Source organism: Corvus kubaryi, unplaced genomic scaffold, assembly GCF_017639235.1.
Source record: "Corvus kubaryi isolate FWS band 111438036 unplaced genomic scaffold, C.kubaryi_AGA036_p1.0 66, whole genome shotgun sequence".
Classification (NCBI taxonomy): Eukaryota; Metazoa; Chordata; class Aves; order Passeriformes; family Corvidae; genus Corvus; species Corvus kubaryi.
This window is the reverse complement of record NW_024582054.1, coordinates 23,254,360-23,278,826: the sequence shown is the minus strand read 5'-3', so window position 1 is coordinate 23,278,826 and position 24,467 is coordinate 23,254,360. Positions and strand designations below refer to the sequence as shown.

Genomic DNA, 24,467 nt, shown 5'->3' with positions numbered 1-24,467 from the left:
TGTAAAGAATGAAATGGATCCTATCCAACACATATAGTCTTGGCTAGTCTATCACACAGAAATCTATTGATGAAGTACACAATGCAAAAATTATTCTAGAATTAAATTGAAGGACCTACACATAAGGCTCTTGCCACTATGTGTTGAAATCTTATCTCTTATCGATGTTGCCCACAACTGAAGTTAAGGTAATGGCATTTCCCAAACCAGTAGCAAACCACAGACTAGTAGCTGGACAAAGCATGTTTCATGATTTGGTAAGCAAGACTAGTGGTGTCACCTGAGCCTCTCACATAGTCAAAGCTCAATACCTCATAATCTGAAATTGGTTAAAAATATAGAGGGAGATGAAGAGAAGGAAAGCTTTCCATTTTAGTTTTATAATTTTCTGTTTTCCTCAACCTTTTCACTCTCTTGTGAGTAAGATTCTTCAGCTTTAAGCGCTGAGCTTATTGCTTTAAAGAGTCAAAAACCAAATAAAATGAAAATGTAAATTATTTTCATTTTGTTTTCAGGTTCTTCTGGTTTTTTGTGATACATACATTTCAGGGAGACAAAATCATCATTTGATTTCCATATATTCACACACCAAAATTTTATGTTTTTTAAATCTACTTTTAACGTTATATCAGAAACTCTATCTGTAATTTAGATGCAGATTCTCTCATTGACTACTCAGCAGTTCTATCAGCCCATACAGTATATCCTCGGTGGATATATCCTTAACAACACCTCAGGAAGAACTTCCTGGAAAATTATTTTCCCAGTATTAGAAAATTTTAGTTTGTCATCACAGAATCAAACTAGGATATGTTCTAATAAAGACCCTTAAAAATATGAGGCTTTATTTTCTTAGTTTAAAAAAAACCAAAAACCTGAATCTTTCAAAAATATGTCTTTAATATTCAGTTCTCCTCCACTAAAAAGTAGTTTGAGAAAACTAGGGAGACTCCACAATATCAAACACCAGACATTTTTCTATAGGAATATAGACATGATCATTTCTAAAATGCACTTCTCATTTCTTAGGGTGACATGGGTTTAAAACTTTGAGTAGGCAGGAGAGGATTAGCGCATTTTTTTCTCCCCTTAATCTTGTTTCTTCCAAAGATCAGGGTTTTGCTCAGGAATGTACTCTTCTCTTGAGGATACATAAACAAAAGGCAAATAGCCCCTGAGTGTGTGACTCTTGCATGGTGAGGTCAGCACTAGTTGAGACCTCTTATTGATCTGTTGAATCAGATTGGAGAATATGAAATTCTTAAGTGTGATCCAGCACCCATCCATGCCCTCCAAAATCTTTGTCTTCACTGAGCAGGAAAGATAAGCAAATATTTATGTAAATATTTATTAAGGTTCTTTTGCTAGCATACGCTGAACAAAGTTTATTTTCAGTTATTGTATTTGTTATCAGAATTTCTTGATTAAGCCATTATTTTTACTACATCCTGTAAAAGCAGTTCAGCACTCACATAGTTTATATAGAACTATTCGCCTCCAAAACAGACAAATTTGATTGCCTATATAAACACCTCCTTTCCATCTCACTATGTTACTGGTTAGAATTGTACAATTGTTATTGTACATTATTATTACAATTATAACAATGGTCATTTTCAAAGAATTATTATTAATTATATATAACCACAGTCATTTTGCTTAGATATTGGTGCAATCTTAAACTTCTGGTTTTGGAACTATTTTAAAAGTTCTGGAATTTTTCAGAGAATTAGGCTGAGAACCTGATAAGGTTAGGCCATGAGAACCTGATGAGGTTCAACAATTCCAAGTGCAAGGTGCAGCATCTCTACCAGTGCAATCCCAGACAAGAGTACAGAAGAACTCGTTGAGGTCAGCCCTGCAGAGAAGGACATGGGAGTGTTGGTAGATAAAAACCTGGACATGACCAGGCAATGTGCATTTGCAGCCTACCGTGTCCTGGGCTGCATTAAAAGAAGAGCAACCAGCAGGGTGAGGGAGGGGATTTTGCCCCTCTACTCTGCTCTGGTGAGATCCCAATTGGAGTGCTGCTTCCAGCTCTGGGGGCCACAACATAAGAAGGACATGGACCTGTTGGAGTCCAGAGGAGGACCACAAAGATGATCAGAGGGATGGAGCACCTCTCCTATGAAGACAGGTTGAGAGAATTGGGGTTGTTCAGCCTGGAGAAGAGAAGCCTCCAAGACCTTATTGTGGCCATTCAGTATGTGTAGGAGTGTATAAAAAACAGGGAGAGAGATTTTACAAGGATATTTAAAGATAGGACAAGGGGGAATGATTTTAAGCTAAAAGAGCAGAGATTTAGGTGCTAGGAAGAAATTCTTTACTCAAACAGTGTTGAGGCAGTGGAACAGGTTGCCCAGAGAAGTTGAGGGTGCCCCATCCCTGAAAGCATTCAAGGAATGGCTGGATAGAGCCCTGGGCAACCTGATCTAGTGGATGGCATCCACCCACGGCAGGAGTGTAGTAACTTCATGATCTTTAAGGTCCCTTTCAACCCAAGCCATTCTCTGATTCTATGAATAAGATATGCCTTCAGGAATCCCAGAGTCCTGAGAACAGTGAGAAAGTTTGGGAAGAGGGAAAGAAGACCTACTCTCAGTGAAAAAGGATCAGGTTAGGAAACATTTAAACAAGTTGGACATACACAAGTCTGTGGGATTTACTAGAATACAGCCACAAGAACAGAGGGTGTTGGCAGATGTCATTGTGAGGCTACTCTCTTATATATCTGAAAGGTCAAGGTGATGAGGAAATGTTCCTGAAAATGGGAAGCAATCAAATGGCATTCCTTGGAATTTTCAAGTTTCCAAGGAAGGATGAGGAGTCTCCATTCTTGGAGATACTCTAAATTTGACTGGACACAGCCCTGGGAAACTTTTTCTGGTTGACCCTGCTCTGAATGGTGATTGGATTAGATAATCTCCAGTAGTTCTTTCTAGCCTCAACTCTTGTGTGATTGTGTGATATCCTGTGGAAGTTTTAGTGCTAGAAAAGTCTGATAGGAATTTTAAATAAAAGCATTGTGAACCTTGTCATATTTCCCACTTCAGATGGAAAAAGGAAAGAAAAATTAAAAAAAAAAAAAAAAAGGAAAAGAGAAAAAGACCATACCATCACCACCCTCTTGGGTGCCTCTCAATTAAAAACTGATATTTGTTTGAAGTAATTCTTTCAGAAATCCCAGTGTGCCTGAGACTATTATAAGCTTTTGTTTACATGCATTAAATTACAACAGTTTTCCAAGAAATCTGTTTTCATTCAGTTATTTACTCTCAAAAACAGGTTTCTTGAGACCAGGGAGAAGGCTTCTTGCAACCATATGGAATCTTCTGACCAATACAGCTTCTCCTTAGAAGTTCCCATCTATCTATATTTTGCAATCAAATCAAATGCAAATCAGTCTGACTCCATAACACTTTCCAAGGCAATAAAAGTTTATAATGCATTTGGAGGCCACCACACAGGAGAAATGAACACTTTCCCACTACACTCCCCGTTCTGTCTCATCTCCCAAGGAAATCTGAAAAAATCTTCTAATACTATATATTTGCACTTGAACTAAAATAGTATTGGTGGTTACATGACAGTGGAAAAGAGAGAGTCCTGGAGCTGGAGCTTACTCCAGATATTTAGTGGTTATAAGTATGATACAAGCCTGTAAATTAAGAGTGTATAACTCATAAACCCAGCATCCCCCTCTCTTTTATTTATTTATTTTTTTAATTGAAGCCAAATTCCACTTTCAACCAGCAGAAATTCCTCGCCCCCAGTACTCCATTGTTGGGAATGTCTGGAAAGTCCAGATGTTGGAGGCAGTAATTCAGGGGCTGAAGGAGCGCCTGAAATACCCACTGCCCTCTGGAGGACAAGAGAGAGGCTGAGCTGCTGGAACCTTCCACCAGTGCAAGCTGTAATGCATTGTATGCTTCTGTTGTGGTTTTGCCTAGAATAAATGGGGATTGAAACTGGAAACTACTTAATGGTGCAAAAAATTAACATAGCCCCAAAAGACTTGGAAATTTAAATCTGAGTTTGTACTCACTGATCTTCTGTGGTGTGTCATGTTAATTCATGTCCTATTTTTATGTCTTATTATGAGAAATGTTGCTTATTATAGAAGGGAAAAATCTGTCAGATATGATTAATGCCTTCATGTCTAGGAAAGTAGCCTTGTAGCCACACAGGCTTAGGGTTTAAAAGAAACAAAGTTTTAGGGAGAAGTAATTTTTTTCTTTTAAAAAACCTGATGCAGGTGGAAAAAGAACACACTTTTCAGGCACAGTTTTTCAGTTTTTAAATTCCAAGGTATTGAAATTTGTACAGATGAAGTAGGGCATAATTGATGGATATCTTTAGTCACGTACTTAATAAACTGGAGAGCCAAATTAAAACTTAATCTATTAAAAAAATTCCCATGCTATGAAAAAAGTGGAAAAATAATGAATGATGAGACAAGATCTAAGTGGATGAACAACCATAAAATGTCATAACTCTTGAGATTTACAGAAACATTTTCAGGTAAAACACAGCATTTCTGTTTTATATTTATAACTCCAACATCAGAACAAAAAAATGCTTCCATATTTTACTTTTCAGTGTAGCTACACAAAGTTAAATAAGAGACAAAACCGTCTTATCACCATTGTAAGACAAAAATTCCAGTGGTGGTACACGCAAACTTCAGAGATAAATTTACTGCAAACAGCAGTGAATATGACTGGTCCTTTTTTAGTTGTGGTAGATGGAACACAAAGAGCCAGCACAAATGGCAGGAAACAAATAGGATTTTTTTTTTTTTTAAATTGAAGAATTTTAATAATTGCAATGAATTAAGAGACAAGTCATTCTTGAAAAAACCTCAAAAGCCCTTGAAAAATGACAGATTAAATAGCCTGACAAACAAGATCTAGTAAGAGGCATAAAGTCCTCTATTCCATCCAACATTTTAAGTCATCCATAATGATCCTAACACAAAATATTAATAAAGTGTAATTTGTTCTGGAAGGGTCTAATATTTAAAACAGAACATTTGTAATAAAACTTTCCAAGATCCATTCTCATCAATAATGCTTTCTTTTCCTCAGAAAAGAACGGAGGGCCATGAAAGCATTAGATTCTGCATCTCCAGGAGGAAGCCTCCCTGAAAGCTTTTTTAACTTATTGTGCAAATAGATGATCCACATCTATTTGATGGAACAAGATATACAGCTACCACGAACAGCAGTACTTCCTCTCTTTGTCACTCCCTTCCTCCCTCAAGATCTGCATGGCTTCTCTGGCTCCCTCGAAAACACAGAGCTCTACTGAAATCTTATGGACTACTCCAATACACACACACTGCTCTCTATAACATCCTCTGGCCTTTCTGAACCCTCATCCACTTTGTCCTTACTGGCTTCCCTCAGCCCTCAACACCTCCCTGTACACACTTGTTGAATATTTTGTGTCATTATCACAAAATTCAATTTTGCTCTTTGGGGAACTGGAAGTTAATGTTGCCTCCAGAACTGAAAAGCCTTGAGTGGGTCCTGGCACTACATGAGGAATTGTATCATTCAGTGAGGAATGTGATCTGAAGAGCCCTATTCAGCCTACAAATCATTTACTCAAAAGACTACAATAGACACCAGGCAGAAAATAGTATGAATACAGGGAAAAAAAAAAAAAGGCAGCCTCAATCCTGCAAACACTTATGTGTGTACTTAATGTAATGTGGATGAATATTGATTTCAATGAGAGGGCTTATATGCATAAAGCAAGGCATATGCATGCTTATAGGATCAAGGCCAAGATTGTTAAGTACTGCAAGCTGAGCTTTAATGACTGATAAAGTAACTTAGGAATACACCAAAATATGTCAAGGAAATATTCAAGATGCCTGGCTGGTTTCAATACTTATAAAATTGTATCTCTGCTCTGACTCTGAAATAAGAAAAATAATTTGTTAGTAAATTAATGACAATCACATAAAATTAGAATGTAGTATAATGTATGAGCGAAAGGAGTACAGATATGTGGCTGAATAATTCTGCCTCCTGCTAGAATGCATCCATTTCTGTGGCAGCTATTGAAAAATGTACAAAAACATAACAGTTTATGTCAAAGAGGTGAATGATCCTCCCATTTGCAACAGCCAGGGAAAATTAAAGTTGAAAGGGAATTGCTCACAACAGAATTCATCCTGCAAATATACAGACTGGGAGTTGCAAAGCCAATGGGCGATCATTTCAGACTCCACTGTACAGCTGGGTTTTAGTCTAGGTGGGCATACTGGCCACAAATTCTCTCATGCTCTCTGTCATAGTACATTCTGAAACACTGACCTAACATTTTATCAAAATTAATTTTTTCTTCAGCCTTCTATGAAAAAGAATGGATGTGAAACACTTTGTGGAAATGTACACTCTGGTTTCTGTTTAAACGCTCTCAGGGAAACTTTAATTGCATAACCAAAATGACAGTTTGGGACAGCGACTGGTAACTTAATGCTGGAGACTTTGAAAACCTACGCCTTAATTCCCCACTCAGTAACAGCATAACTAATTTAGCAGTGATGAACATGGAAAACAGACTCTCAGCTCAGCCTGAATGCCGAACAGATACTGTTTTCAATTATGGTGACCGCTCTGGTCTGCAAGGATCTTGAGTGCGAACACACTGCTTGTGAGCAGTGCAGTCTTGGCAGTGGAGAATACTCCAACTTTCCAGACAATACAAGTCACACACCTAAAACATTTTTAGGATTATACTGCATATTTTAGAAAGACAAGCTGAGGGGAATTCTAGAAGTAGCTCACAGAAAGGAGACAAGAGTCTTCCAGGGAAGGAGGCTTGGCTGAGCACTCAACTAATGTGCAGAGAGCCTTGTGGTGAAGAGGCTGTGATGTCTCTAGCCCTGAAATTAAGTGGTGCAGCCCTGCCAGATTTGTGGTGTCCACACTGGATACAGTTCAGAACTGTCATGAATCTTCTCTGAATGTTAGATGATGGATAAGTGTCTCTTCAGATCTGGTCAGCTCTGCTAATATGACTAGCTCATGACTGTGGTGAAAAATTCACCTTCAGAAATTCCTCAAGAATCTGTATGAGACTCAGATGATCAAAATAACAATAACAAAATATAGTGACAAATTTCTAACTCTCCACCTACAGTGCTTCATTGGCTTAGGAAATAACATGTCATCTACTGCACAGCCTGCTTATTCCTGCCTAGCTAGGGGACTATGGTGGCAGAGCACTGGAACATGCTGTCCAGGAAGGTCGTGGAGTCTCCCTCTCTGGAGATATCCAAAACCCACCTGGAAACATTCCTGTGTAACTTGCTCCAGGTGATCCTGCCTTGGCAGAGAGGTTGAACTGGATGATCTCCAGAGGTCCCTTCCAACCCTAACAATGCTGTGATTCTCTGACTGCTGTAGAGGCATAGACTTGCATTATTTTAAACTCAAAGTAAGTTCTACCCTGGTGTGTAAAGACTTCGGGAGTTGTTAACACTCTGACTTACCTTTTTCCCCCTCTCCCTTCCATGTGGCTGCTTCAGGACCATTCTAGTTTTCCTTCTATGGTTTAACTGCAATAGAGTCAGTGACTGCTGTTTATCAGTCTGCAACACACAGAGTATCAGTGTAAGAAAGGCTATAGAGAAAAAAATTAGGGGCAGAAAAGGTAATGATTTTTTTAGTATGTAAAGAGGCTATTTAAAAAAAAAAAACCCTTTGTTTGTACTGGGCAGTGTAGAATTGTGCTACTTTTCTTCTGAAGTTACACTTTAACATAGCATTCCTTGACCAGCCCTACAGTTTTTATTGTGTCTAGATTCTTCAAGAAAAAATAAAACAATATAGGAACAGCTCAGTGAAACTACCCCAGAGAGAACAGAAAAAAACCCAAACAAAACCCAAGCTTGTGAACTTTGAGGATGGAGCTTCAAAATATATATGTGTACTTTAAAACCAGATCTTTAGCTGATGAAAACCATCATGCCTCCACTGAAGCAAAAGAAATTACGCCAAAACACACCAGGAGAGTATTTGACACTCAGTTGTGTGCACAAATTCCCTGGTCTGTGGCTGCTTTAAGAACAGTTGAACTGGCAGTTTGTTCAGGCAGGTTTTCGACTTGTCCGTGGAACTGCAAGGATTTTCTCACTTCTCATCGGTGTGGATCTGCAGCCAACATCTTTAAAAATATGTCCCGATCTCATTCAGCTCAAAGCTGTGTAATGAAATAAGGCAAGCCCTGAGATGAATTAGAGGCAAAGGGCCCCTTTGCACACTTGAACTCTATGTGTAGCTTTCGTTGACATCAGTGTGAGCTGTGTCTGCAAATCAGTGGCTGCCTTTTGTTATGGAGTAACAAATCTTTAGCACACAGCCTACTTCTGACAGAGTCAAAGTCTTCCTTTTAAAAAGCACATTCTTTCCTTAGATTCATGCAAAGACATCAACCAGCATTGCCAGATGACATACTCAGAAAATCAGGATGCTATCCTGGACCTGCAGTGCAAAGACCAACTGGCAAGGATTGTGCAAATCTGGAAAAAAAAAAAAAAACCCTCTTACTACTTATATGAAATATCAGGAAAAATACTTCCAAAAATTCCAAAATAAGAACATCCTAATTTTAATCATGCTAACTAAAGCCTAAAGCTAACTAACTGACAGCAACACTAATGACAGCAGAAATGTGTCTGAGGTGTAGGAAAAGAGTATGCAGGGTCATAATTCAAATTTCTCAACACATTCAGTTAAGGCCATATTTTGCAGGAACTCATTTAAGCAATGTTAAAAGGATAGGTTTTTTCAAGCACTCTAAGCATCCAAAAAACTTCTGTTCTGACTTAGTGCGTAATCAGATTTTCCAAATGTTTCTATTTCCCAGTTCTGAGAATTTTTGCAGGCCTGAGTCTCAGTCTGAACATTTCTGAAATGTTGACCATATCATGTAACTTACTCAGTTGAGAAAGGTACATAGTCCTGCTTTGGCATCCAGCAAATAAACTCCAGTCACAGAGCATACCCTACTCACACATAAAGAGAATCCCTTTTGTTCTCTGAACTTTTAGTCATGAAATGGTTAAAAATATTGAAGGGCCAGAACTATCAGCACTGAGAGAGAGAGAGTGAGAGAGAATAGAAGGAGGAGTGTGGTACAGCACTTTGCAAGCTCAGTAGTTCTTCAGATGTGGTCTGGCATGTAGTTCATAAAGTCAAGCAAATCTCATTTCAGTCATACAGGCACATATGCATCAGCAGACATAGATACATAGATGCAAAGCCTCTGGAGAGTGAAATAAAGCAGTGCCATGTAAATCTTTAGTAAATCAGCAGTAACAAAGATTTGAAGTTATAAAAAATTCATTGCTTTGTACTGTTTCAGCACAAAAAACAAGCTGAAAGTTTCAGGTATGTGACAGCTAGGATAGGTTTTCTCTAAGAGGACACTGATGATGATATCATTTGAACTTTCTACTTCACTTTGAGTTTCTCATGATTATATATATTTTTAAACGGAATTTATAGGAACATGATAACAGAAAATACTTTCATCCAAAAAACATTGCTTCATCAGAGCAAAGTAATTTCATTGAAACAAAGGAATTTTAATTTTTTTTGGCTAGAAGTTTTTTGAGGTCTCTCTTTTTAATTCTGATTAGGAAAAAAAAAAGAGAAAACCAGAAGAAAGATGGATGTCTACATTCATGCAGGAAAAAGTTTTTTGGCGGAATTTTGGGCAACTGGATGAGATGAAGAAGTAAATTCCAGAATGTTGAAATACAAGAAGGAAATTGATTTTTTTCTTCCTAGGTCTGCTTCACTTTTTTATTATTAGAGTGCAGAATTTCTGGTTCTTCTGTGTTGTTTCTTTCAAATATTCTGTGGAATGAGGGATTTCATGCACTATGCCAGACTCAGCAATGCCCATGCAACCAGACATAGCACAAATGTTAGATTAGCCATAACAGTTAATTAGAACAACTTACAGCAGGGACAGTATTGTAGAATCATCAAATGGTTTGGGCTGGAAGGAGCCTTAAAGATTATCTATTTCCTACTCCCCTTACATGGGCAGGGACACCCCCCACTAGACCAGCTTGCTCAAAGCCCCATCCAACTGGCCTTGATTTTTATCAGTGTGTGACAGGAAAAAAGCGTTTTTCAAGATTTGAGATGGGATAATAGGATATGAGGTAATGATTAGGGATTTTTTTTCTAAGCAACATGAAGATATCCCAACTCAACATTGAGGGATTTAGTGAAGATTATGAGGTGAACAGGTAAATCTCTGGAGATTGACAAAACCTTATGACTTACCAATATAGGCCGTAGATCTCATTTCCTTTGTTTTTCATCAAACAAATAATGAAAGAGGAATTTTTTTAATGCAATGGAAAGCAAGATGCAGGTAGATCCCTCTCCAAACTGAAGCTGTTATGAAAGATTGTAAACAGAGTGAAAATGTGTGTGACTTTCTCAGTCTGCATGAAGCAGCATCTGATTTTTCACACAATGTCATGCCAACTTAGAGTAATAAGAAACTATTGTTTCTACAGAAAATGGAAAATGGCATCTAAGAATAAGATAAATGCATCTTTGGCTGGAATGTCCACATTCACACAGGCAAGTGTACAGTGTTGCACAGGCCTTCTGTAGTCTGCTTTTTCCACCTCCTTGAAGAAAAGCAGTTATGTTGTGCTACCTAAAGTAAATGTAGAAACCCAAAGCTTCTGCACTTTTAGCATAGATGGGCCCAAGAGAAGCCTATTTAATAAGTTAGATGTGATGAACCATAGCCATTTTTCCTACCTACTCCTCTTTCCATCTATGCTGGTTATCTGTCTTCTCTACATCTCGGTTTCCATGAGTATGATGTGGATATTGTCCTAGTCTTAAGGTAAGAATATTATTCCTAGCAATGAGAAAGAACACAGAGAACATTCAGCAAAAATGATAGGTTGTGAACACAGCATACTCTTAGCCTGGGGAGGTGATTACCACAAGGTCACTGTGGCCCAGTGGTTCTGGTTTTTTTGAACGGAATTCAAAAAAAGCTGGGCATTTTTGGAGTATAAAAATACACTGGTAAATATTATTGCATGTGTGTGTCCATATGTATTTTAAATACATACATGCATAGATACATATGCTTATATATACATAAAAGAAATATGTGAAAAGCGAGGCATGATTCAGAATTGAAACCAATCTCTATTGAGAGTAAGGAAGGCATGTCATTGTGATTGATTATTCCTCAGCTGCCCTGTTCCATTTTCTCCCCTAAGGCAGCCTGCACTGATGGTTGAAAGAGATCATTTCCCTTGTGTTCAAGTTCCTGAAGGCTGTCAGCAAAAGGTAACTTCTCAGACTTCAATGCAAGAACCTACCATGCTACAGACCTTCTGCTTTAGCTGTCATTCCTTGTGAAGGGGAAGAACATACAGACCTGCAGCTTATGATAGCCAAAACCCTAGAGACTTCTGGACCAGGCCAGATCATGGAAAGAATCATAGATGGATAGAGTGGCTTGGTTTGGAAGGGACCTTAAAGATCATCTAGTCCCACCATGAGCAGGCATGTTACCATCAAATATCACGTCTGGTTTGTCAGAGCCTGGATTCCTTCATGATGTTGCAATACACACCAGTGATGACGGTTGGTGATATCACAGCCTTAGAAATCAGTTTAGGAATCTTGCTAAGCCATGCCATTCTTTGTAGCTCATGATTCACACTTCCACTGCACGCTTCACAGGGCTGAGTTTCTGTAGCACAGATGAACTTCAGGCTCTCTGTATGCCATCTTCCCTTGCAGCCTGTGACTCTGACACAGCTGAATCTCAGACACTACAAATTTCTTTCTGGCTAATTCAGTGTCTTGATGTCAACGCCTGGGCAGGTGGGTAGAGATAGGCAGACAGTGCAGGGAGAGGAGAAGGCATGGCTGGACCAATGAAAGGTGCTAACAAGAACCTTGCATTCCTAGAGATGACCCATCTCCTGGACTTCAGTCTAAGCTTGTGTCTAAGCAATGTTGAGATAGCATTTGAAATACGCATAGTTTTCATGCTAAAATCTTTACTTATTGTAGCTAATAAGAATTTTAAATTTAGTGTCATGTCTAATTTTTCTATTTGATGAATTACCCTCTTTATTACCAAATTGAAGTCCCCCATAAACTAGCTGCAAATTATCTATTGATACTTTCTTTTTCTTCTGTTTCTTTTCCTCCACAATACAATTCTCTGCTGTATAACAATTGTATTTGCCTGGGACTATGGGAAGAGTTAGGTAAATCAATTTTAAACAAACCATATATTGTATGCTTATATAGTTTCATTTCCAATAAATAACCTGGATTAGCTAGTCAACTTTACATGCAATCTTAATTTCAGTTTCATATGCATAACGGAAGCAAGGAAAAATGGGACAGACTTGAGAAGGGAAGAAAGATTATATGGCTACAAGCACAGTGCGATGTAAATTCATTTACAAGGGCAGCTGCATCTGTATGTCCAGTCAAGTGGCACAGTGAATTGCGAGGGGATTATTGATTTCAAAATGACTTAACTGCAGTCATGCAGTACTGAGAATACCTTATTGCTTCCCTTAGCTTCATGTACCAATTTGATCATATTTTGTGTATGTCTCAGCAGTCACACATGTAAGTCTGAAAATAAAACAGCAACAATCTCACAAAAATAAAAAAAATTTAAAAAAAAAATAGCAAAAACAGGGTCTCACCACATAAGAGATCAGGTTTGCTCTTTATTTTCAAACACCCCAAATCCTATACTTTTCTATTTGAATACCCGTCTTGAAACAATTAAAATGCAACTTACAGCAATGCTGAGCAGAAGCCCTCTGAAAATCAGGTCCCATCAAACTGGAGTCATCCAAAGAAATTTATGTCACTTTTAAGGTTTGAATTTATAACTTCCAAAGTCAACGTGGATAAAACTTTCTGAATATGTGCACAACATGGAGCTAAGAGAACTTTGATACGGCACATTGCAAGCTTTTAAAACTTCCACGTGCATGCAGGCCTGATAACTTTTAAAAACAGTTTTTCAAGGAAAGGAGCAAGAAATAAGAATCATCTCCCCTAACATATGGATTAAAACTTTTACACTGTCAGTAATTAAAATACCATGACAAATTAAGAGCTGATAAAAGGCCACAGCTAAAGATTTATGTTCTTTTTTTTTAAAGCTTCTTTAAGCTTTACCAAATGTACTGTGCTCCATGTACTTCATCTCTAACATCTGAATCCAGTTAGCAGTGATTTTCAACTAACAGGGTGTTCCTTTGCATCAAAATGTGTAGCAGGATCTCTGTGTTACGCATGTCATCTTATGACAGTCAGTTAGCTCTCTTGCTGAAGTGCATTAGGAAACTGTTTTAAAGAGCTTGCACCTTTTGTCAGAGTGGTTAAAAAAAAAAAACAACATTGTTTAACAGCCCTGTATGTCTTACCGTTATACTCTCCACCTTTTGCAAAGGTCAGGGAAGTGTCATTTTGTGACTGTACTAATTTATTCAGAAGCACAGCTTAACTCTTCCTGTGACTTGTTAAAATCATGACAACACCATATCGGGTGGGGGGGAGGCAGGATTCAAAGTGTAGACAACACACGTTTAGTGAGTAGCTTTTTACTTGTGTCTTACATCAATCACTCCTGACATTTCCAAGGAGAAATCCTATCTGGACCCTAAAAATCTATTTCCTTTTCTCATGACAGCTGTGATTAAGGCAGGGCAGCTTGTACCATGCAGCTCTTTAATGATGAAGGCAGTCCTTCATGTCAACTTTCTTCTTAAAGTTGCACTTATCAGAAATATTCCAGTGCAAAGTATTTCCCCTTCTATTTGTTCTGTGCACACTTCCAGTAAAAAATGAGGTTTGTTTGGGTGGTTTACAAAACTATCCCTAGAAGTCCACTGCAGCCAGTAAGAAAACAAGCTTCAGGTTTTCAAAATGTAAAGCTGGTTGCTTCTCAGGACAGCACCTGGTGTTTCTAAGGAACAGAAGAGGAATCATAGTGCCAACTTGTCATTTGGAGTCACCCTCGCATTGCTTTGTATAAAGTGAATGGGATGTTAGAGTGGTTCAGTGCCTTGTGTTATATTAATGTTCTGCTCAGGGCAGTGTAGACTCAGATCTCATTAAATATGGTTGTTTGAAATGACTTAGACACTGAATGGCATTGGGTCTGTATTATCAGCACTTACAGTAGGTCCAGAGGCTCATTGTCTGAGTTGTATCAATGCACAGTTTCACTACCTTTCTTCGCTTATCTGAGAAATACCCACACTAGTTAAAATTAGAAATGCTCTGACAGTGAATTACCTGCTGCTCACTCCTACCCATAGATGATGGCAAAAATAAAAAAGGTCTGCTTTTTATTGAGTTAATAATTACCAAACTTTTGGGGAAAGAAAATGATCTGTCTTTATATTTCTGATATGCTGCAACACAGTCCTCCTTGTCACATGATTAAGCATTCAATAACTAGACTTCAGGAGGCAAGAACAAGTATTGTGCTACACTAGAAGTCAGAAAAACTCCCTCCTTTTTCTCTCCACTCTCACTAGGTTACTAAAGTTTATATCAGAGCCATCCACTGGTTACTGAACATTTTCCAGCACTTCTGCTTCAGAAGTTTTTTGTACTCTTTATGAAGGGCAGTGTAATTCTGCTGGGCCTCAGATGGGTTTTCAATGTCAACCTGAGGTCAAGTGTGTGAATCTCAAGACAAGATCAGGACACATCTGGAGGACTGTGCATTACTGTCCTACCCTATTAAAAAGCAGCAGCAACAACAACTGCTTAGGAGTTCCTGGGGCTGAGCCTGACAGCAAAAACAGATGGATCACACTTCAGGATTTAATTTTCAGATGTGATTCCCCCATGCAGATGAACGGTTGGCAGAATTTATGATCTTTAAACAGGTTAATTTTGAAAAGTCAAATTCTGTTCTATGATGTACAAGACATCATAAGAAGCTGTGATAGCCTCTTGTGTGTGACATGCTATACAATGGAACTGTGTGGTGCAGTATCTCCACTGGAAAAAACTCATGGAGCCTCATTGTCTGTGTCAGTTTGGGTAGCTGCTGACCTGGCTGCTCATCTTTCACCCATGGTTTGCCTTCTTCTACCCACTACAGCAAGCAGTAAACCAAAACTCATCAACATTATAGCACCTTCATAGGTAACTGCTAACTCTGACCCATTTTAGGCAAAGACAATTGAAAATAGGAAGTAGGAAAATAACTACACAAAGATGATCAGGTTCTAAGTGTGTAGTTTACATACTTGCCTCCTTAGATGTGGCTCAGAAAAGTTATGTGTTGCTCATGGAAGAAAGCCAGTGCCTTTTAAACATTATTCATGACAAAATTCAGCCTGCCAGTCAACCACATGCCGCAGATGAACATAAGCCTAGGGCTTGCAAAGGTTTTTGTTGGGGTTTTTTGTTTAGATTGGTGGGGTTTTTTTCTTTTTCTTTTTTTGTGCTAGAACTTTATGCATGCTCTCAATATAAATATGTAATAGAGAGGCTGCTTGCTTAAATACCCTCACGCCCCACACTCACACACAAACTGCTCCACGCATCATTATCATGCCATAGGGGTAGGCAGAAAAAGAGAATGAATCCCTATCTATTTGCCTGAAGAAAATGGGTTTATTTCATAAAAGCCATCAGTATATCCTGATGACTTTTCTGCACTGTATTTCAAATTAGGTACCAGAATGTTTTCTGAAGTTTCTTATGGTTCTTGATAAGAATCTTTTAAAATCATGCTTTATTCACTTAAACAGCCTTTCCTGAAAGCTGTGCAAATAGCAAGTATCAGACCAAATTCCAGGTTGAATGGTACACCTTTGGATTTTACAGTGATCCATAAGCCCCCTTTTTTTTGTGTAATCCTGACAAGGTCCCAGAAGCTAATGTGTGTGCTTTCCACTTTGGCAATATAGATTCATCTGTCATGCACACCTGTGCAACGACTGTTGGAGAGATGAAAGCACAGATGAGATGTAAGCAGAGTCTGGATCTACAAAGTCTTTCCTCTTCTGCTTCAGCTTTGCAATAATTCAGCTCTCCATGACTCCATCCTGTTTTTACAGTGGCCCATGTGGAAACAGTAACTATTGAAACACTCAGGTCCAATTCTGCAGTTGTCTACCTTTCAAGTAAGTCAAGGGAAGCCAAAATGCAAAAATAAACAAAAAGTATCCAAGAAACAAGTTTTTGCATCATACTAAAGAAAAGGATTATAATTTTGTTAACAACAAGGTCTATCAGTTGTCACTTAAAAAAAATAACATTTGTCAAAGAATTACCATCTGGGATAGAGAGTTTTTAACAGTAATCAGTGTGTGAGGAGTCTGTAAGATCTTAACTCCCTTAAGTTTATCTAAGCACTATCACACTTTTCTTGGATTTAAAGCTAAACAAGTCTATTCTAAGTAAGTATTACCCATTATTCTTCATTTCCTGTTGTACCTGGTATTTCTTCAATTAGCCACATATGTCAAAGCCTGACTTAATGATAGCTAATCTTCAAGCACTATCTGTTAATTTTCTTTGTCTGTTTCTGGATCAAGACAGAGAGCAGGGAACTACCCATTAGCTAATATATCCTTCAAGCTCAAAAGCAGAAGAACAAAATAGAATGGAGAAGTAGACTCAAATGATGTTTTCTCACTTCTGCAGGAAATAGAAATCTCTTCTAATAACTTAGTGTCATGTAGTCATCTGCTCCAGCCTGCATGAATTAGAAAGAAACAAGCATAATTATAAAGCAGGAAAACAATAGTCGTTTATTCCACTAAAGTCAGAAAGTTGAAACTTTCAGAGTACTTTTTCTTTTTTCATTTTCCCATAGCTTTTCTATAGGACAAAGAGAATTCACATTTTGGAGAAAAAAAATTGAGGGTAAGAACATGGGACTTTTTGTTATGAAAAGGAAAGGACCTCTTCCATATTTTTCAAGACTCCTGGCATGAAGTTCACATGAACAAATATAAACAAGAGAACCAAGGTAGTCACATAACTCCTCAAACTACCACAGGGATTTTTCCCCAACTAAGTATTACAAGAAACGAGTAAAATTTAACAGAGCACAATCATTCCCACACATCTCTTGCCAGCCATTGATATCAACCCTGAACAGCTAAAGTCAAAGGCCCAAAGGCTTACATAACCAAATTAATCCATCTCTTGTCATCATAGGAATCTGTTCTCTGATATCTGAAAGTACAGTGAAATACAAACATATATTGTGGATTAAACATATATATTTCACATAAACTGCAATATTTATGAAAACACTTATTTGTCTGAATACTTGCAGTAGTTGTTGCAGTTTGGAGAAAAAGGAAATTAAGGGTCCACAATATAGTCATTAAAATTTAAAATGCTAAAAACCTCCTCTAATTTTTTCTTTCCTTCTGATAACATTTATTCTTATCAACAATATCTCACCAAGAATGCACTTGGCATATGGCAACAAGACAGGATAAACATGCTCTGCCCCTACCACCAATACAGTTTTACATTCATAAGTGTCCTAGCTCCCACCAGAACAAAATTAATATTTTTACAGTAGCCAGGCTGAGCCCATCGGGTCTCTTGAGCTTGGGATTTCTGGTCTGCCATGTGCTGCGCTGAGTGGGCATGGCCAAGACCCAAATGTTGTTCGATACCATCTTAGGTCATTGCCAGGGATTGGGAGAAAGGGATTCTTTTTTTCTGGCTTCTGTGAAGAAAGGTGTTCCTATTCCTGAGAGGAAAATGTGGCTGCAGTCAGGTTAGGCTTTGAAATGAACATTTTTGTACACTTTTGTTATTAATATAGTTGCTATTAGTGTTTGTTTTCTTATCTCATTGCTGTTTCCAGTAAACCGTTCTTAATTCAACCTGCAATTTTAATCTTTTTGTGCCTTCAGTTCTCAAGTCCATCCCCAGAGTGGGAAGGGGAAGGTGGGGGGTGGTCAGGGGAAGCGAGTGGTGTCTGGTTTAAGAGAGTCTTGGGGGTGAAGGGAGGGGGGGCACTAAATTTGAAGAATGCCATTCCTAAAACCACAACAATAATCCACACATAGACAAGATTTTCTGAAAATAACTAGCAGTTCCAGGTACCCAGCCTGTGACACTTAAAAATAATATGATTTTCAAAGTGCAGATGCTTAAAGTCTTGAGTTGCCTCCTTCCTTGAACCCTGGCCACCTCAGAACTGAACTGCTCCTAACTTATTATCTACATTTAAAATGGTGTTCAAAATCAGTTTCATCCAAATGAATAAAGAAAGCACACTATTTGCAAGGCAATTTGTATATCATGGCTAGAACATTTAACGGTTAGTTTTAAAATGACAGGCACGAGATATTTCTGACCTACAAGAAATGGTCTTAGAACCCCCAATACCAGAAATATGATGGAGAGTTAGAAATCCACACAACTGCATTTAATATAGGTTTACAAATATTGCTGAAAAAATATACCCGCACAGTATTTCCAATATGTTTAATTCTCTTGAAGGGCTGAAGCCAGTAAGTATCTTCAGCTAAATTTCTCAGCCAGTAAATGATAACTCAAAGTGAGAATTAATAAATACACTTCAAATCAGTCTTTTTTTCTATGAGCACACTCAACAATATTTCTTCCAACTAATTCCCATAAATAACATCATGACTTGCACTAATTAGTTAAATTTTCTCTTCCCCCCGCCGCCAATCCTGCTTTGTGTTGAAGTAGTTGCTATATTGTAAAGTAATTGCTTCAGGGGTTAATCCCTGGTTTCCTTTCTGTCTCAGAGGCAAGAATATACAAATATGTCCACTCTTTAGAATGTTATCACAGTGCCCTCTCTTGTCAAAAGTAAATCAAGAGGGACTAACAAGAGATAAAGGGTGTGGGATTTGGTTTTTTGGTGAGGGACGAGAGGGGAGGGAGATGTTTTGTTTCAGTTGGCTGTTTTCTGAGTGTTTTTTACACACCAGATTCAAATGTAACTTTCTCTCTGAAGACTCACTAAGCAGAGACACTTTAATGAATTGCTCAAATGTGTTGCTAAGCTGCATACGAAGAACAGACATTCAGGAAACTGACACCAGTATCACATATGTTTCATAGCATCACATTTTATCCTTAACCCTGAAATTCAATTATTTACTTTAAACTGGAACAATAATTGCAAGATTAATCCAAGCCTATGATACAAATTAACTTAATTTGTCTACAGTTGTTTAGGAAATTATAAACTTTTGAGTGTATAAACAGTTGCAAATGCCGGGAATAATTCAAAGGCTTGTGAAGGGGAAATTTTCATTACAGTTATGTCAGACAAATTTAACAGGAAATAAATAAAACTAAAAACGCCCATTTTCTTTTAGCACATAAAACCAGCAGAGTTTTCAACAAAAAAAGAAAACTGTTTTTTATTTGTGAATTCTGCAAGTTAAACTTGCCACAATGGTGATGTGTAAAATGAGAAGGAAGATAGATAACATGGAGTGACACACCTGAAGGAAACAGCTCCCTTTATGGAGAAATGAGGATTTAAGGTATAGTCTTTTCCCCAGGTTTCTGTTGGAATACAGAGAGGTGGACATGATTGAAATTTGCATTTAAATGGAAATGGTTAAAGGTAAAGGCACAATGTTTAGAAAAATGAGAGTATCCATTTTTCTAAGAGGGAGGCATACTGTTATTGTATACCATTAAGGTGTCACAGAGCCTAAAAATGTTTAGAAATATTAGACACTGCTGCAGAACAAAGAACAGCAAAATGCCATTTGGAAATGACTATACACTGTGAATGAATCTGACCGAATACTACATCATATACAATTGTCTTTAATGTTTTCTGCTGCCATTACCTAATGTGAGTCCTGTTCACTAAACAGTAGAAGATGTATTAGATAGCTTTCTGATACTTTTCAACTGCAATATAATCCAGAATCCATTCATCATTCTATCCTGGTGATTTCTGCAGGTCTTTCTCCATAGGATACCACCAGACCCTAAAATGTTTGCCTGGCACACTTTCCAAGAACACACTGTGAATTTTAACTGTGTCACATGAAAACCCTGATGTGTTTCTGTAATACCAAAGATGAGACACACATTTTGCTGAAGATAATGAAATATAGAATGCAACAAGTCATGGAACTGTTGAGTGGAAATCGCCTTAGTGAATATTTGTGTGTGAATTTGAGACAGACACAAGAAAATATTTTCAAGAGGAAAAGTAGAAGACAGAAAATTCTTCTCAGTCTTCCTTTCCCAAATGAGAAGGCAGAAAATAATGCTGCATATGTGTGGACTCTTATTGATACACACAGGCACAAATATACAAGTATTCTTGAGAGGATAAATCTGTGTGAATGCATGTAGACAATAAGAGACTCACTAAATCATTCTATTTTAAAAGGTTTGGATCTTTTCACATGTAACTTTTTTAAGCAAGTGAAAATGATGAGATTTGAGAAAATTTTGGTGTTTGACATTTTTTCACGATTATAATTTTTCTCCAGCCTTTTTCTCTCACCTCCTCTCACCTTCTCTAGCCTCTTTCTCTCACTAGTTTTCAGTGATGTTAACCCTCTACTTTAAAATAGCGTTGTTGCAGCTAAAATCAGAAGGTACTGAAATCTCAGTCAGCAGGATCATTTTCAGAGCATTTCTTATCTGGGAGAAAACAGAAAAGACCAGAGTTGTCTGCAGTAAAGCTCCAAGTAGAAACTAGTTTTAGCAATTGCAGCCCAGCTCAGATCCACATTTACCCCAAATCTACTATTGGATTTTTAGAGTCTTTCTTAGCCTTTCTGAAACCATAAAGGTGAGCTCCAACTCACCTATCTTCTTTCTGTACTGACATGAAGAGCTTTCCTGTTTTCCTGACTTACGTCATCCTGATGTAAGGATACATACAGCCCGACAGAGGAGGTAGAAGCCTTCTCTGGTCTTTTCCCACAGATCCAGGTGTCCAAGAGCTAAAAGGTATTTATCTCAAGACTTTGTCATCCAGTTCTCAGAAAACTGGATACAAATATACACCATGGACACCAAACAAAGTCAGACCAGCACCTTTGTGATTAAGTTTTGGTCCTTGCACAACTGGTTTAGTTAAGGCTGACCCCTATGATTCATTCTAGGGGTCAGCCTTAACTAAACCAGTTGTGCAAGGACCAAAACTGTTAATCACAAAGGTGCTGGTCTGACTTTGTTTGGTGTCCATGAGTCATTCTAGGGGTCTATGGACCTGCAGACTCCTAAACTAGGTCATTATTGCTAAGGAAAAAAAAAGGTAGAATAAAGGACATCTTCAAATGAGCTCAAACAGATAGGCCCCCCAAAAGAGTCCACATTTTTATTTAAATGTCATGTATACCCTGCATGAAAAGCCACATAGTTCAAATATATACATCTCCACTATTAAAGATTCTTTTTTTCTTACACCTGTGAATGTTTCCACTTCCCAAGACTTCAGCTGTCTGCACTGTCAGGGACCAAAAATAAAATTGTAATTGAAATACAGATAAGATAGAAACCTTTAATTTACCTTCTCCCTGAGCAACAGGACCTTTCCAGCTGCATCTGATATACTTTTCTTTTTAATGCCTGGGCTGGTGCAAAATTATCTTTAGATAAAATATTTTAGGGATTTAGGGATTTTGTGTGCCTCAGGACAAAGGACAGTGTTTGTGAGAAGATCACTGCCCTCTTTTTAAGGCAAAATTCCACCCTTATTGAAATTTCAGTGTAACAGAAAAGTATGCCACTTCATTACCATACTATCTGTCGTAGACTGTAGTCACTTTTACTACAGGAGTGCTTGAACATCAACAGCTGAGTGTCAAAAAGGACTGGTAGTAGAAAATTACGTGTATTTTCCCAATAAATCCATTGGGCATTTTTTTTTAACTTTTTGATTTTCTCATATAAGTGGATGTTTCTAGCACACTACAGAACTATATGCAAAACTTATTCCAGGAAAATAGGATTATGCTATAACTTGTCTGTCTGATAACATTGGGTCCTTCAGTACACATTTGTGAATCGATAAAGAACAAAACCAGAAAGTGATGGGGAGAGAGAACAATGGTATGACCCCCATTCAGGACTGAAAATAAAACATTTCTACTAAAGCATTGAGTAGGTTTGACATAAACTCCTGGAAGCATATATTTTTAATGAAAATATATGTCTGCAAAGCTTTTCAGCTAAACAAAAATACAGACCACAGTAAAATACTGTAAATATGATAAAACCAACCTTGAGGGAATTTATGCTGATTTATGGCACCTGATGATGCCAATAATTGAAATCTGCATAATTTAATCTATTTCCCAGGTAACATTTTCAGGAATTACTCTTAAGAAGTAGTTCTGTGCTCTTACTTTATTACTTGTTTTATAAAATACACCTCTGCTGCAGGTAGGCTAGATCTTTCCTTCATGTTCTACTTTCTGGTTAATAACATCAGGGACAATTCAAAGTACGTTGCTATGACAAACACCAGTTCGCAGTCTTGAAGGGCAGAGACCGAGTGATTTAGTAACTGTCTCAGTTCACTTCCCACATGTGTGCAATGCTGTATCTGATCAAAACCCCCCTGCAAAGTAGTGGGAAGAACAATACTGAAACATCTAAGCTGAACTTACTCGATCTTTTCAGGTCTCAAAGCCTATATCTGATTTATTGCATCTTCCCATTAGATATCAGAGGAGCATCCCTTCTTCCCACCCCCACCCCAATTCCTCTTTATTTCAGATAATAGAAATAAGAATGTTTTCATTATAAAATCTTTCAGGAAAGGACAATTATTGGTTCCTTTAACTGTGTAGCACCTATCATTGTAAAGGTTCCTTCTCTGATCAGGCAATGCACCAAATCCATGAAAATCAAGACATGTAACAAGTGCATGACTTCACTACTCAGGAAAGAAAGACAGGAAATTTCACCCAGCATCTCAGCTGGATGGCTGATGCTCCAGACTGCCTAACACCACAACTGCAATCCATAGAAGAAACGAGAACACTCAGAATAGTATAATTTCCCTGTTTATATCTACACTCTTATTCCTGAAAATGCGGTCTCATACTTTCACTTCCTCATGATGTTTGGCACTGAGTACTGCAATGTTAGTACCTGGATAACAAACATCCCAGCTGTTTTAACTGCCTAAAGTCCTTCCACAGAAAATCAGATTTCCTCCATTATTCACTATAGCAACTGTGACAAGGGACTCAAAAGTAAGCAAAAGGTTTTTGTCGTAGTCTTCAGCAGATATCCCAGACACTATTTCAGACAGACTGAATAAGGACTTCTGCTCACCCTTCATTCATTCATTCCTCTTTTGGCCATAAAACTGAGGATTAGGATGGAAAGATATGACTGGAGAAGTCATGCCAAAGCTGTGAAGGAAGGAAATTTCCCTTTTCTTCTGATAAAACCATACAATAAGTTATTGCCTTCTTCAAACACATGTAAACCACACAGTTGCATGCCTTACTATTTAACCTGGATGTGTTGATTTTACAAATATTTATGCATCACCCCCCCCCCCCGGGTGGGGGGGGTGGGTATCAAATGTTAATCATGAATGATATTCTGCACTGGATCTATACTCCTTTGAAATTGGGGTGTTTTGACTCCAGGCCTCCACACTTTAAAGTATCATTTTACTTTTTCCCTGAACCAGTCTTTGTTTCCTATTTATGTGCTAATGTGTTCCCTGAACAGTCAAAAATGAGTCCTTGCTGATTATTTGCACTCACTGAAAACTTAGCCTGTTAATAGCTGTAAAAAGAAGGAAAAGATAAAAAGGGAGAGAAAGAGCAAGCAACAATAATAGATAAATAGATAAAGTTGGGGGAAAAGTTTATGCAGAGAAAAGAAAGAAAAAAAGAAAAAACCCAAATGACAGATTATTCTTCCTCCTGCTGTTTCAGTGATAGCTATTAATGTGTTTTAAAGTCTTCCAGATTGGCCTTAAGAAATCAGTTATCCTGGTCCTTGTTTCAGTAGAAAGACTCATGGGAGCTATTAGCAGTAATCTAAGTTAATAAACTGTAAACTAACTTTTTTTTTCAACAGGAGGAAAAAAACCCTACAACCTTTGACAAAATAATTGCACCAGTTATAAAGCAGCCAAATGCTGGTTAACAGTCACATCAAGCCACTGGGGTGGAAAGAAGATATCCATAACCAGGCTTCTCCCAATGAAACTGTTTGTTTTCTCTTATTTAAAGTGTTCTTTAAAAAAAAAATAAAATACTTTCTTTGCAAGCCGTAAAATGTTTGAATAATGTCTGATGGTGCTTATCCACTGGCTAAAGTCTCCAGTTAAAATAAAGAGAGGATTTAGGGCTTGATTCACAAAACACTTATCTGCAACTTATAGAACCCTTTCAGTTAGGGAAACAGGGCATTAGCATGCAAAAAGTAACAAGC

The 24,467-nt window shown here is 37.8% G+C and overlaps 1 long non-coding RNA gene across 1 annotated transcript in view; it reads right to left on the bottom strand.

Moving 5' to 3' along the window:
- Positions 1–7,103: 7,103 nt before the first annotated feature.
- The window catches only part of LOC121674101, a 42,803-nt gene continuing 25,439 nt past the window's right edge, over positions 7,104–24,467 (bottom strand). The window contains exon 3 of the long non-coding RNA XR_006019450.1: positions 7,104–8,536. This is a non-coding gene — a long non-coding RNA (uncharacterized LOC121674101). The remainder of the gene's footprint in view (positions 8,537–24,467) is intronic.